This window comes from Lampetra planeri, chromosome 22, assembly GCF_965212315.1.
Source record: "Lampetra planeri chromosome 22, kcLamPlan1.2.h2, whole genome shotgun sequence".
NCBI classification, from domain to species: domain Eukaryota; kingdom Metazoa; phylum Chordata; class Hyperoartia; order Petromyzontiformes; family Petromyzontidae; genus Lampetra; species Lampetra planeri.
The window spans coordinates 9,065,389-9,077,396 of record NC_136128.1 but is presented as its reverse complement, the minus strand read 5'-3'; the positions used below and the strand labels follow the sequence as shown (position 1 = coordinate 9,077,396).

The 12,008-nt window shown below is 47.5% G+C and overlaps 1 protein-coding gene across 1 annotated transcript in view; it reads right to left on the bottom strand.

Moving 5' to 3' along the window:
- The window catches only part of LOC144724984 (transcription factor GATA-4-like), an 88,897-nt gene extending 81,174 nt beyond the window's left edge, over positions 1–7,723 (bottom strand). The window contains exons 1-2 of the mRNA XM_078604364.1: positions 7,435–7,723; positions 595–764 (exon numbers count right to left, since the gene is read on the bottom strand). The gene's annotated coding sequence lies outside the window, so the exon portion shown is untranslated. The remainder of the gene's footprint in view (positions 1–594; positions 765–7,434) is intronic.
- Positions 7,724–12,008: the final 4,285 nt, after the last annotated feature.

The window sequence follows — 12,008 nt, the reverse complement described above, 5'->3', positions numbered from 1 at the left end:
AATTGCTGATGCCTCAAAAGTACAGAAACTGTCTATTATTCCCCACAAACTTTGCTTTTGTGACCAGGACATTGATATTTTGAAATGTACCTATTATCAATGAGAAAACGTGGTGTGCATGTGTCATTCCTTTACGTAAAGTCCTGGTCACAAAAGCAACGTTTCGGGGGAAGAATCCAACCAATGGCGTGTAGCTTGTTTTCTTCTTCCTGGACTGGTACACGCTATGCAGAAGGGCCATTGCCCGAAACGTCGCCTCGTTATCGAGTTGTGTTATTTATGCTCGTGCACCGCGGTCAGGCGCAGTACCGCACGAAAACGTTTGGCACAGAAATTCCGAGTTTTTCAACACTCGAATTTGCTACGTTTCGTTCCGTGCCGGTGGACATTTCGTTGTGCAGTATAAAAGCTCCGATTGCATACAGATTGTGGGTGAGCATAAAACAAAAAAACACAGACAAGGGGTTTTTGTTCCATCCACCACGTGTTGAATAAAATAAAAATATCACGCAACCGTCTTTTGTGTCTGGTGGTGCGCGCGCGCGTGAGGGTGTGGGGGGCGAGGGGGTCCCCCCTCTTGCCCCAAGTGTTTACCTGCAGAAAGCCTTGGCCGATTCTGATTAAAGTTGCACAACTGAGAATTCTCCGTCAAGGTCGCGTATAACCCTCCACCAGCAACAGTGCCTCCTCCTCCTCCACCACCACCTCCTCCTCCTCCTCTTTCTCCACTCTCAATCCACGCAGTGCGCGCCAGTGGAACATTCCTAAAGAGAAAGAGGACAAACAGCACACAGGTTCCTGCCTACACATTCTGCTCCGGCCCCCCCCACCCTCCGCTAAAATAAAATTCACCTCCATCACACAATGCACTACAACTCCACCCCCACCGCCACCACCGCCGCCGCCGCCGCCAGCTCCAGCCACAATTCGTTTTGGCACGGAACTCATCCGGTAACCCTGAGCCACGCTCCCTCTCTCCGATCATAAGCGCAACCACCAGCCATCCTCACTTCAGCCGGAATGGTTTGCGAGGCTGTGGCCGGGGAATTATTTCGGCGCCCAGCCACGTTCATCTCTGCCACGCCGATAACGTTTGATTGTTATGGATGGGCGGTACCTTGAACTCTAGTGGTAGTGCCTTACGCCAATAACGCCGCTAACTACAAGCCGGCCAATAGCAGCGTTCAGGGTAAGGGGCCGTCCATAGATGACGTCACGCGATTTTGGACGATTTTTGACCGCCCCCCCCCCCGTCTTCGTCACACGGCGTGACAAAAAGTCCGATCCCCCCCTCAAATATGACGTCACAGAGCTCTGCCCCCCCCCCCCAAATCAAATATGCTTCAAATCGCTTAAAGCTATTGTCATTGTAGTGCGTATTTAATGTGGCGCTGCACTCTGATGTTGTAGGAGAAACCATTTATTAAAAAGTATATTTAATTAAGTAGAACGTGTTGCCTATATTTATTTAAAGTTGCGCATTTTTACGTGACCTCACATATCTCACCCCCCCCCCTCGTCATACATCGTCACAAATGTCTGACATCCCCCCCCAGGTGCGTGACGTCATTTATGGATGGCCCCTAATATCGAGCGATTTAGATATTAAACCCCGAGCGTAACTATGGCGGGTTCGATAACCTTTCTTAATTCGATTGAATTAAAACAAATCATTGACACCGATATGAATAAAGCGGCCAATAGTGGCTGCAGGGGTGACTTCAACAACGACAAAAAAACATTGCGTACAACCGAATAGAAAAGAGAAGACAACAACAACAACATGAAGCGAGTTGTTTCGTGGTGGCATCGTGGACTTACGAAGGGTGGGGTACTGATCGATACTCGGCGCGCAATGGGCTTAGACTTGGCCATATTTGTGCGAAGCGTCAGAGAGGTTTGTTTAGCCCAGGGTCCAGCAATCAAAGTGAGAAGGAGAAGAGCCAATTTTTTCGAAATCGGTAAAAATAATTTGGAGACGGTGATGGTGTCCCTGAATAACACTGGTCAACAAAAACAAAAACATTTTTTTCTGGCCTGGACTTTTGCAGCTGTTTTAGACTAATTTCAGGGTGCTGATTCCAAATCTGATCTCAGATTTGCTCTATCACATCATTTTTATGCTATCGGCATACCCCATTTTCATTGATTTTACCCGAAATTAACTCTGTCACTTATGATTGCAAGTTGTTGCGAGTCAGTGACTGCTTTAGTGTTAAAATATGGTGCTGTATTTTTAGGATAGTGTGTTTATAATATAATTTTATGTAGATATCCACATTTATTTAATATTTTTCTTCCGCAGTTTTTATTGAAAATGCAATATTTGATATCTCAAAAACCTGATGTGATAGACAAAAACTGATGCCAGGTTTGGAATCGGCACCCCAAAATTACATTAAAACCGTTGGAATAGCTTATGCCAGAAAAAGTGTGTTGACCAGTGTTAGAAAACCGTTGGAATACCTTATGCCAGAAAAAGTGTGTTGACCAGTGTTAGAAAACCGTTGGAATACCTTATGCCAGAATAAGTGTGTTGACCAGTGTATGCGACGTAACGAGACGGTGGCTTAAAGAGCCGCACGCGACTCCCGATGCCCAGGCTGCCAACCCACTGAGTCCACTGGGATTTCACATCACTCGAGTCACCACCGCCTCTATTAAGACGAAAGGAGATCACAAAAATCCTGCTTTCAGTTGCTCTTCTATTTGTCCGGGAAGGGCTTCACGTAGTCTCAAGTCTATGCGTCAGAGGGGGGGGGGGGGCTGATACGTTGGGATGTTTGGTCAATAGTTATAATTAATTAATTTGTGTCATCCAAGTATAAGAGGTTACACACGTAGCAATACGCATATAGCCTGCACACACACACACATATCCTGCACGCACATCATCCACAATTACTGTATTGTGAATAGACACACAGCTTTCACATAGCATGCACACACATAGCCTGCACACACAGCATCCACAAATAGTCTGCATAGACACATCTTGCACATCACACAGCCTGCATACGCATAGCCTACATACACACACACAAATATAGCCTCCGCACACCACCATAGCATGCGCACATAGCCAGCACACCACCGCAAACACAAACAAAGCCTACATACACATAGCGCGCATACGCACATTTCATATAGTACACACACACACACGCGCGTGTGTCCTGAATGGTACATCTCAAAGGGGCTGTGTATGAGCTCACTGTGTTGGGGGAGGTGGGGAGGGGAGGTGGTGTGGAGGGGCGGGGAGGGGAGGGAAGGGGCGGGGAGGGGAGGGGTGTTGGGTGGAGGGGAGGGGTGGGGTGCGGTGGGGAGGTTTTCCGGACACAAGGGGGTGGCCAGGATTTGTTTTTTTTTTGCTAGAATATAATTGGGACGTACAAGGCCACGTCAAAGTTAGACTGTACTCGTACCTTAAACACTGTGCGCGCCCCACACAAAGATAAAGGTCCCCCCCCCCACCCGCGTATAGCCCACGCAGATTTCCGGGTCAAGTTAGCTAGTACCAATTAAGATCACTACTTTGAGAAAGAAGACAAAGATCCCCTGTACAGTCTGAACAGACTTTTGGAGCAAGTGCTGTTAGTGAACACCTATGCAGGCCGGAACGGCACACGAGGGGGTGGGTGACCAGCACCACGCCCGGCCGCCTTTGTCTCCCCAGTGGTAATGTTTTCACAGAGCACCAGGCGCTCATTTGAGGTTGAGTCGACCTAGGGGATGTCCACCGTGAGCGGGAATCGAACTCGGGTCACTATATATACACACACACACACATCCACCCAGCCACGTACACAAACACACTTAGACACACGTATACACGTATATACACACACACAGAGTAAACAAAGACAAAGCTCTCCCGTGTAGCCTTAACAGGCTGGAGGCAAGTGCCGTTAACAATTAGCAGCGCCTATGAAAGCCTCGGCGTAAACCAGATTGTAGTTTAGTTTTTCATGTCGATTTTAATTAACCAGGTGATAGCTGAAGAGGTCCGGGTAAAGTCTCATTTGCAAGAGCGACCCGGGGCATTATTCTGCCAGTAGGGGGCGTTGATTGCTACACGAGTTATCGTCGAATGTTGGCAAATGTGGACCCTGACGTGGGAACGCAATGGCCTAAACCCTTGCGAATGGCATCAGAAGCATCTTCAACGTCCACTGTGAGCGAAGCAAACGGAACAGTGTTTTTATTGCCGAATTATAATTACCCACCGCAGTATTAACTAGGACGGCCGCTCGGAATGGAACCGTGAATCTATGCAATAATAAACTGCGAACGCGCTACCGCCGGGCCATGGAGATGTTTGGCGGAGGTTGCAAAAGGGAAGAGAGGTTTTGAGATGTGACGGAGATCCTCAAAGATGTCTGGGTCCAGTGTGTGTGTGTGTGTTTGTGGGGAGTGTTTTCTTTTTATTACACGCTTTTTATTTATTTCACTCTGTCTGTTGTTGTTGTTGTCGTATCCTCAAATCTTGTCACTCAATTTTAACCCACTTCCCAATGTGGTATCGACTGCAAACTTGGTATACTTATGTCATACTGACAATACTATATTCTATCAAAACATTATTTTTTATATGTTATGTTTCGGCTTGGGTCAAATTGTCCACGCTCAACTGACTTTGGCTGTAAATCACCACGGCCCCTTACGTTGTGGCAAGCTTTGCGGCCACATCCTGGAGTCGTGGAGTTCTGCCATTACGTGGTACGGTACATTTCATTAAAGCGTGTTTTTAAAAAAGTATTTTTAAATATTACTTATTTTTCTCCAGGAGTGACAACAGCGGCCTTGAGAGCTAAGGGAACGCTATGGAGGGCTTAGAGGAAGTCACGGTGATGTACGTGGGTAGGCAGCGAGAGAACGGGTTTCGTAGGCAGCAGAGGATCGATGATTGACGTTGACTTGTATCTGTCGGAGATGGTTGTCTGATTATCACGTACGGTGCGAAAGAAGTTCAGCATACAGTACACACACATGGTGGCAGGCTGGTGGATGTCCGGGGTAGGTGGTGGGGTGGGGGAGGAGACAGGGCATATATTCGGAGGAGCAGAGGTCAGACGTCACAGCACTGATTTTCTCGACGATTATCGAGCAATAGAATGCAGCGTAATTCGCACGAAGCAGCGATTCACATCTGTTGGATGGTAGACTGCCTGTGAGAGACAGGTGTTGTCGGCATGTGCTGCGAGGTGGCCAGGAGACGCCAGCACAGCAATGGATTGTTGGAAGAAAATCTGCGCGGAAGCGTCAAGTTTTACCCAGTGCCGGATTAAGCTAGTGAGGGGGCCTCAAGCATATGTTATAAAGGGGCACTAAATAAATAAATAAAACACGTAAATATTAAAACACACATTTTTTTTACTTGCACAGTAAAGTAATTGTATTTTTTCATTTGCTACACAGCCAGATAATACGACAAATCTCTAACCTTAAACACCTAGTCGTTCATAAAAGTTGAAGGCAGTATAGTACTATAGTAATAAAGCAAGTGCAGAATCACTGAACCGGAATTGATAGCTTGAAAGCATTTAGCGCGGGGCCCTTGAAAGTGCGGGGCCCGTAGCATTTGTAGCTACTTTTGCTACGAGGATAATCCGACACTGCGTGTTACCCCTGCAGTTCCACCCGCTCCACACTCTACTCGATGCGGTGGATGGAATTGGATGCAATTGGTCAAAACATCCCAATGCAGGCAGGTAACTCGATACCCATGGGTTTCCCCGTGCGTGTCTTCCGCATCTCTCTATCCAATGCATTGAAACGCGCCTCCCTCCACGTGGAGCTAACGGGCCCAAGATCTTTCTTTACTCTAGCCTAATTCTCACATGCGCACACAAAAACACAAGTGTTTTTTTTAAAACATTCCTGCGGAGGGAGCTGGTAGGAACGTTGGGTTGCTCGGTCAATGGCCAGGGTCAACGGCGGCGTGGTGTATTCCGCAAATATGGCCGACTGTGAGGGCGGGCACAAGCCGGCGTGAGTAGGTTAAACGTTGAGTTTTATAAGGGCACCACGGGGTAACCAGCCCCTCCCCACCCAGCCCCACCCCTCGCACCCCCCAGCCAGCCCCACCCTCCCAACCCCCAACCCAGCACCTCCCTACCCCCCACCCAGCCCCTCCCCACACAGCCCCTCTCCACCCAGCCCCACCCCTTCCACCCAATAGGCATTGTTCTTTTTGTGTGGTATTCATATAAGCAATCGTGGGGTTTCCAACCTCACATGCGCAACTTTTTTTTACCTTTTTTATTAGCACTTTGTCTATCGCTTGTTTTTGTGTGCGAATAAACAACGCAATGCTCATCTTCTTGGTTCTTTCGGTAAAGTCACGTAGAATGGAAATAATAAAATAATAAAAAAACATAGTTGCTTCTCACGACGTTTCGGCCACAACGCAAGCAGCCGTCCTCAGGTGGAGAGCAGGTCTGTCGAGTAGACAGACCTGCTCTCCACCTGAGGACGGATCCCTGCAGTCACGAAAGCTTTAAATCGAAACGCAATGCTCATTTGCGACTACACAGAGCAGCAGCAATCATCGCCTTACGTACGATGCGAAAGAAGTTCAACATACATACGGACATACGTCCCCCCGCCCCTCTGCTGGCACGCTGATGCCCACTTGCCGGCCATGTGCCAAGGTCCACCTTGTGTCGCACAGGGACAGCTACCACTGGGGGTGCCCTTCCAATATTTTGAGATGGGATGCAAGTCGAATGTCACGCCTAAAGCGCTCCGAAATGCCCCTACGGAAAAAGGGCGCTCTATCAATAACTCATCACATTATGATTATTATTTGCTCACAAATCTCCCCTTCAAATGCCTCTGTGGTGGCCCTTTTTTACTTTGTGTTTCCCAGGAGCCAGTTCATCGCTTGTTCTGGATTCTCGGTCGTGTTCCATTCATTGTACGCGAGTCGACTGCTAGCCACCTCATTCCTCGTATGCGTACTGCTCGTTCTTCATGTCTCGACAATTTGCGTACATTGTTACCGCGTTAACTTAACGGCTGCCGGACCCACTTGAAACAATGAATCTCTGCACTAATTTTGGCTTCTCCGAGTAGGTAAAGAGGTTGGCTACGTACGGTGCGAAATTAACTTCAACATACGTACAAACGTACGACAAGGCATTACTATAAATATTCTTATTATCTGTATAAATATGAAGATCTTGGGAGTTGTACCACTGGCTGTGGGGTCCTATCGTATATCTCTCCGGGTCGGTCTAGGGAGCTTGGGCTCGGGGCTTCGACTGGTTGGGTGGTTGGCAAAGGGCACCTTGCCCCAGCACGGAATGTACGTTTTTTGGCCGGCCCCGAGAAACACAAATAAATAATAAAACGTAAGAGACGAGAGTGAGAGAGAGAGCGCGCGCGTGAGTAGGGAGAGAGAGACAAAAAAAACACGCACACATACATCACCTTGAGATATTGCAGATGCAGCAAGTAAGGATATTAAAGCTTTGCTGGGTTAAAACTAACCAAAAAAATTAGCCCGTGCCTTGTCTATTCATGATTATTGTTTAGAGCAACCCGCGCATAGGTACACCATGCATGGGTCAAATCTTTCAAGGCGACTTGCAATAGTGGAAGAGTAGGCCAAGGCTGCCACCCTCTGAAGGTGCTGCTCTAGATGCCCCTTCCTTCTGCCAGCAGTTGGAGTGATGCAAGTCGTTACAGGGCTGCGCTTTTATCCTCTTTACTGCGCATGATCGTCACTCGTTGCTTGTTAGTGAGCACTCTGGCATCGGGCGTTCATTTGAAACATAGTTGCTTCAATGAGCTGAGCTCGGATTATTTCCACGCGTGTTCAAACGTTCCCACCTGATTAGGCGTGCCCTCGTCCTTTATTTAATCACGACTCGAGTAATTTCCCACTATCTCGTTAACTCGTGGCGGGTTTTTTTTGTACCGTCGCCCAATAGGGTCGGTATATTTAAACGAAAAGCACATTGTATGCAAGCACTGTATACAAATAGTAAAAACAAAAATTTAAGCAGTCAAATACTCTTCTTGGTTCTTTCGGTAAAGTCACGTAGAATGGAAATTATAAAATAATAAAAATAAAACATTAAATAATTTTCACGACGTTTCGGCCACAACGCAAGCAGCCGTCCTCAGGTGGAGAACAGATCTGTCGAGAAGACAGAGTCTGACTCTGTCTTCTCGACAGACCTGTCTGACTCTGTCTTCTCGACAGACCTGTTCTCCACCTGTGGACGGCTGCTTGCGTCGTGCGTTGTGGCCGAAACGTCGTGAGAGTTATTTTATTATGTTTAATTTTTATTATTTTATTATTTCCATTCTACGTGACTTTACCGAAAGAACCAAGAAGATGAATGCCTGGAGTCACGAAAGCTTTAAATCGAAAGTCAAATACTCTTAAACGCATGCTGATTCCAAATGTGGAGGGAAAAACCGAAGGACACGGAGAAAAAACGACGCGACCACGTGGAGAACGCGCAAACTCCGAATATACAGCAGGCGTCACGGTCGGGATCGAACCCACGACCTCCTGTATACCAGGCGAGGGAGATAACATCTTCTTGCCACCGCGAGACACTCAACACTGCCACATTTCCTGGCCACGCTTCGCAGCTCTATGCCTTCGACGCCTGGCAAGCCCTGTCTGCCATCCATCTACATATAATTTGTGTAACCCTCATTTACCCAGGAAGACCTCACCGAGTCCGAAAACTCTTTGTTTCCAGAAGGGTGCTGCTGCTACGTTGGGATACTAAGCCCGCATCGAATACACCGTGTGTGTGTGTGTGGGGAGAGAGTGGAGAGTTTCCCATACATGGGCAGTGTGCTCATGACCGGCTACGGTTTGACAGCACAGGTCTCACTCCGGATCAGCCAAGCGGCATTATCTTTTGTTTACGGTTGCGTAACGCTGTGTGGAAGCTACCTGGTCTGTCGCTCCACACGAAGCTTCACATCTTCTCGGCCACAGTCATGCCCTTCCTTCTTTCCGCTTGCGAAACGTGGACCCCCCTAATGGAATATCTTCGCCAGTTAGAAACTTTTAGTTTGGCCTGTCTACGATCCATCCTGGGTTTAACCAGGCTGGATTGTGTGAGGGGCTCACAAGTCCTTGAACAATCTGGACAAAGTCCCATCGGTGAGTTCCTCTGGCAGGCAAGGCTGCGTTGGCTGGGTCATGTAGCCCGCATGCCCAACCACCGCATGCCGAAACAGCTTTTGTTCGGCTGGATCGAGGGGGCTAAACGTGCACGGCGCGGGCTAGAGACGAGATGGAGTGACGTGGTACAGGAGGACGTGGAGCTGAGTGGACTTGCCGATGACTGGTACCAGCGGTGTCAAGATCGGCCTCTGTGGAGGAGGTTCGTGAAGGACGCTACTGAGCAGTTGGAGGCAGTCGCCCTCCAGCAATAACAGAGGGCAGAGGAGCGACGCTCACAACAACGAGCGGAGCGATGGGTGGATAAAACACAGTAAGTTGGCACAGTAGGGGGCACAGGTGGTGTATCGGCCAGTCATTTAATTCAATCGACCCATGGCACCTGGGTCTGCCCCATGACCTCCTGCCAGCGGGCGTTCGACACTTCACGTGGCCTTAACGTGCACATAGCCTGGCACAAGCGCCGTGGTGACCTCACCATCACTTGGTGGAGAATGTTGGTGGTTATTGTTGTTGTGCTTAACGCTATGGAAAGAAACTGGAGAAGCCGGAGGAAACCCAAAGAGAACGAGGGGAAACATAAAAACTGCACACTGAGCCAGGGATCAAACCAGGTCCACCTTGCTGCGAGACACATCACTGCACTACTGTGCGCACCGGTAGTTAACAGGTAAACATAAATCATGCTTAGCCTCCGAGATCTGAAGAGATTGGGCCCATTTAGGGTGACAGTACAATAATTGTTCTATATCTGTTTAATGTTTATGTAACTTACTTGTCATTGTGCAATGATCAGTTTAATAAAAAAAAAATCCGTCCGAGCAGACTTACACTACGAGCAATGCATTACACTATGTAACACAATTTTTGTCCCTGGGCAGTGTTATTTTTTTATTGTTTATGCCTAAATAGTATAGAAAATGGCTATTATTCCGCACAAACTTTGCTATTGTGACCGGGACTTTATGTGAAGGAATGGCACAAATGCACACCACGTTTTCTCATTTAAAATAGGTACATTTCAAAATATCACTGTCCTGGTCACAAAAACAAATTTGTGGGGAACAATAGCTATGTTCTGTACTTTTGAGGCATAAGCAATTAGGAAATAACGCTTACTACCCTGGAACAAAAAGCAATGTTTGTTACACAGTGTTTTCTCACACTGATTTATGTTGTGAAATATTTTCTCGCGCGACGCTGTTGTTTTTGTTTTGCTGCATTGCTGTACTTTATTTTTTTTTACTTTTTTTAATAATTTCGGTAACCCGGGTCACTCTTGCGATTCAACCTTCGTCTCTCGAGTTCTCACCTGGCTCAACAAATTACACTTGAACTTCACTCATTCACGAACTCATTCATTCACACACTCATTCACTCACTCATGCGTTTATGCAGCAAGAATTGGTTTGATAATTGTTTTTTTACCCTTCTATCTGGCAACAAAACTGACACCTTTTTTACAAGGAGTCATGTTTGCATAGACCACAATACCTGCAGTCATAATGCAAAATAAACACAACTCTGATAATGTATGCACTGTCCTTGAAGTTGATTGGTCCACGCCCGAGACAGCTTTCCTTAGAGCCTAGTCTCACATGGGTTAGACCAGATGACGCCAAAAGGCGCCTAGTCTCACATGGGTTAGACCAGATGACGCCAAAAGGCGCCTAGTCTCACATGGGTTGGACCAGATGACGCCAAAAGGCGCCTTTTGGCGTCATCTGGTCCAACCCATGTGAGACTAGGCGCCTTTTGGCGTCATCTGGTCTAACCCATGTGAGACTAGGCTCTAAGGAAAGCTGTCTCGGGTGTGGACCAATCAACTTCAAGGACAGTGCATACATTATCAGAGTTATGTTTTTTGTTTGCATTATTACTGCAGGTATTGTGGTCTATGCAAACATGACTCCTTGTAAAAAAGGTGTCAGTTTTGTTGCCAGATAGAAGGGTTAAAAAACAATTATCATATTTTTCTTGGCAAATGAGGTTCCAATCGTGTAAAAGACTTGGTTTCCCGTATAGCCTTAACAGACTGTAGGGGCAAGTGCCGTCAACGATGAGAACGTACGAAAAGTCTGAACGGCACACGAGGGGGTGGGTGGCCAGTACTACTCCCGGCCGCATTTGTCTCCCCAGTGGCGACGTTTTACACACCGCACCAGGTACTCATTTGAGGCTGAGTCGACCTGTGGGGCAGTTTCAGATAATCGTCACTGGTTGTTGGTGGCGTGAACGGGAATCGAAGTCGGGTTGCCGGATTCGTAGCGCAGCACGCTAACCACTGCGCCACCACTCCCTTCGTTTATACGTATGCACGTTGAACTTTTCTGGCAATGTACGTAGCATACATACTCACCCACTCATTCACACACTCACTCATTCATTCACTCATTCACTCACCCACTCATTCACTCACCCACTCATTCACACACTCACTCATTCACTCACCCACTCATTCACTCACCCACTCATTCACTCAACCACTCATTCACACACTCACTCATTCATTCACTCATTCACTCACCCACTCACCCACTCACCCACTCATTCACTCACTCACTCATTCACTCACCCACCCACTCATTCACTCACACATTCACTCACCCACTCATTCACTCACTCATTCACTCACCCACTCATTCACTCACCCACTCATTCACTCACTCACTCATTCACTCACTCTAGCAAATGAGAGAGACTATCCTGGTCTCTTTGGAATTCTCAGCCGGTTAAATAAAATGAACTTGAAACTTGCACGCGTGCAGGGGATTTCCACCCGAAACCTTCACACGAGAAACGTCCCAGATGGCGGGCCTAGTGATCAGAAGTATTGAGACTCAGTCTCATC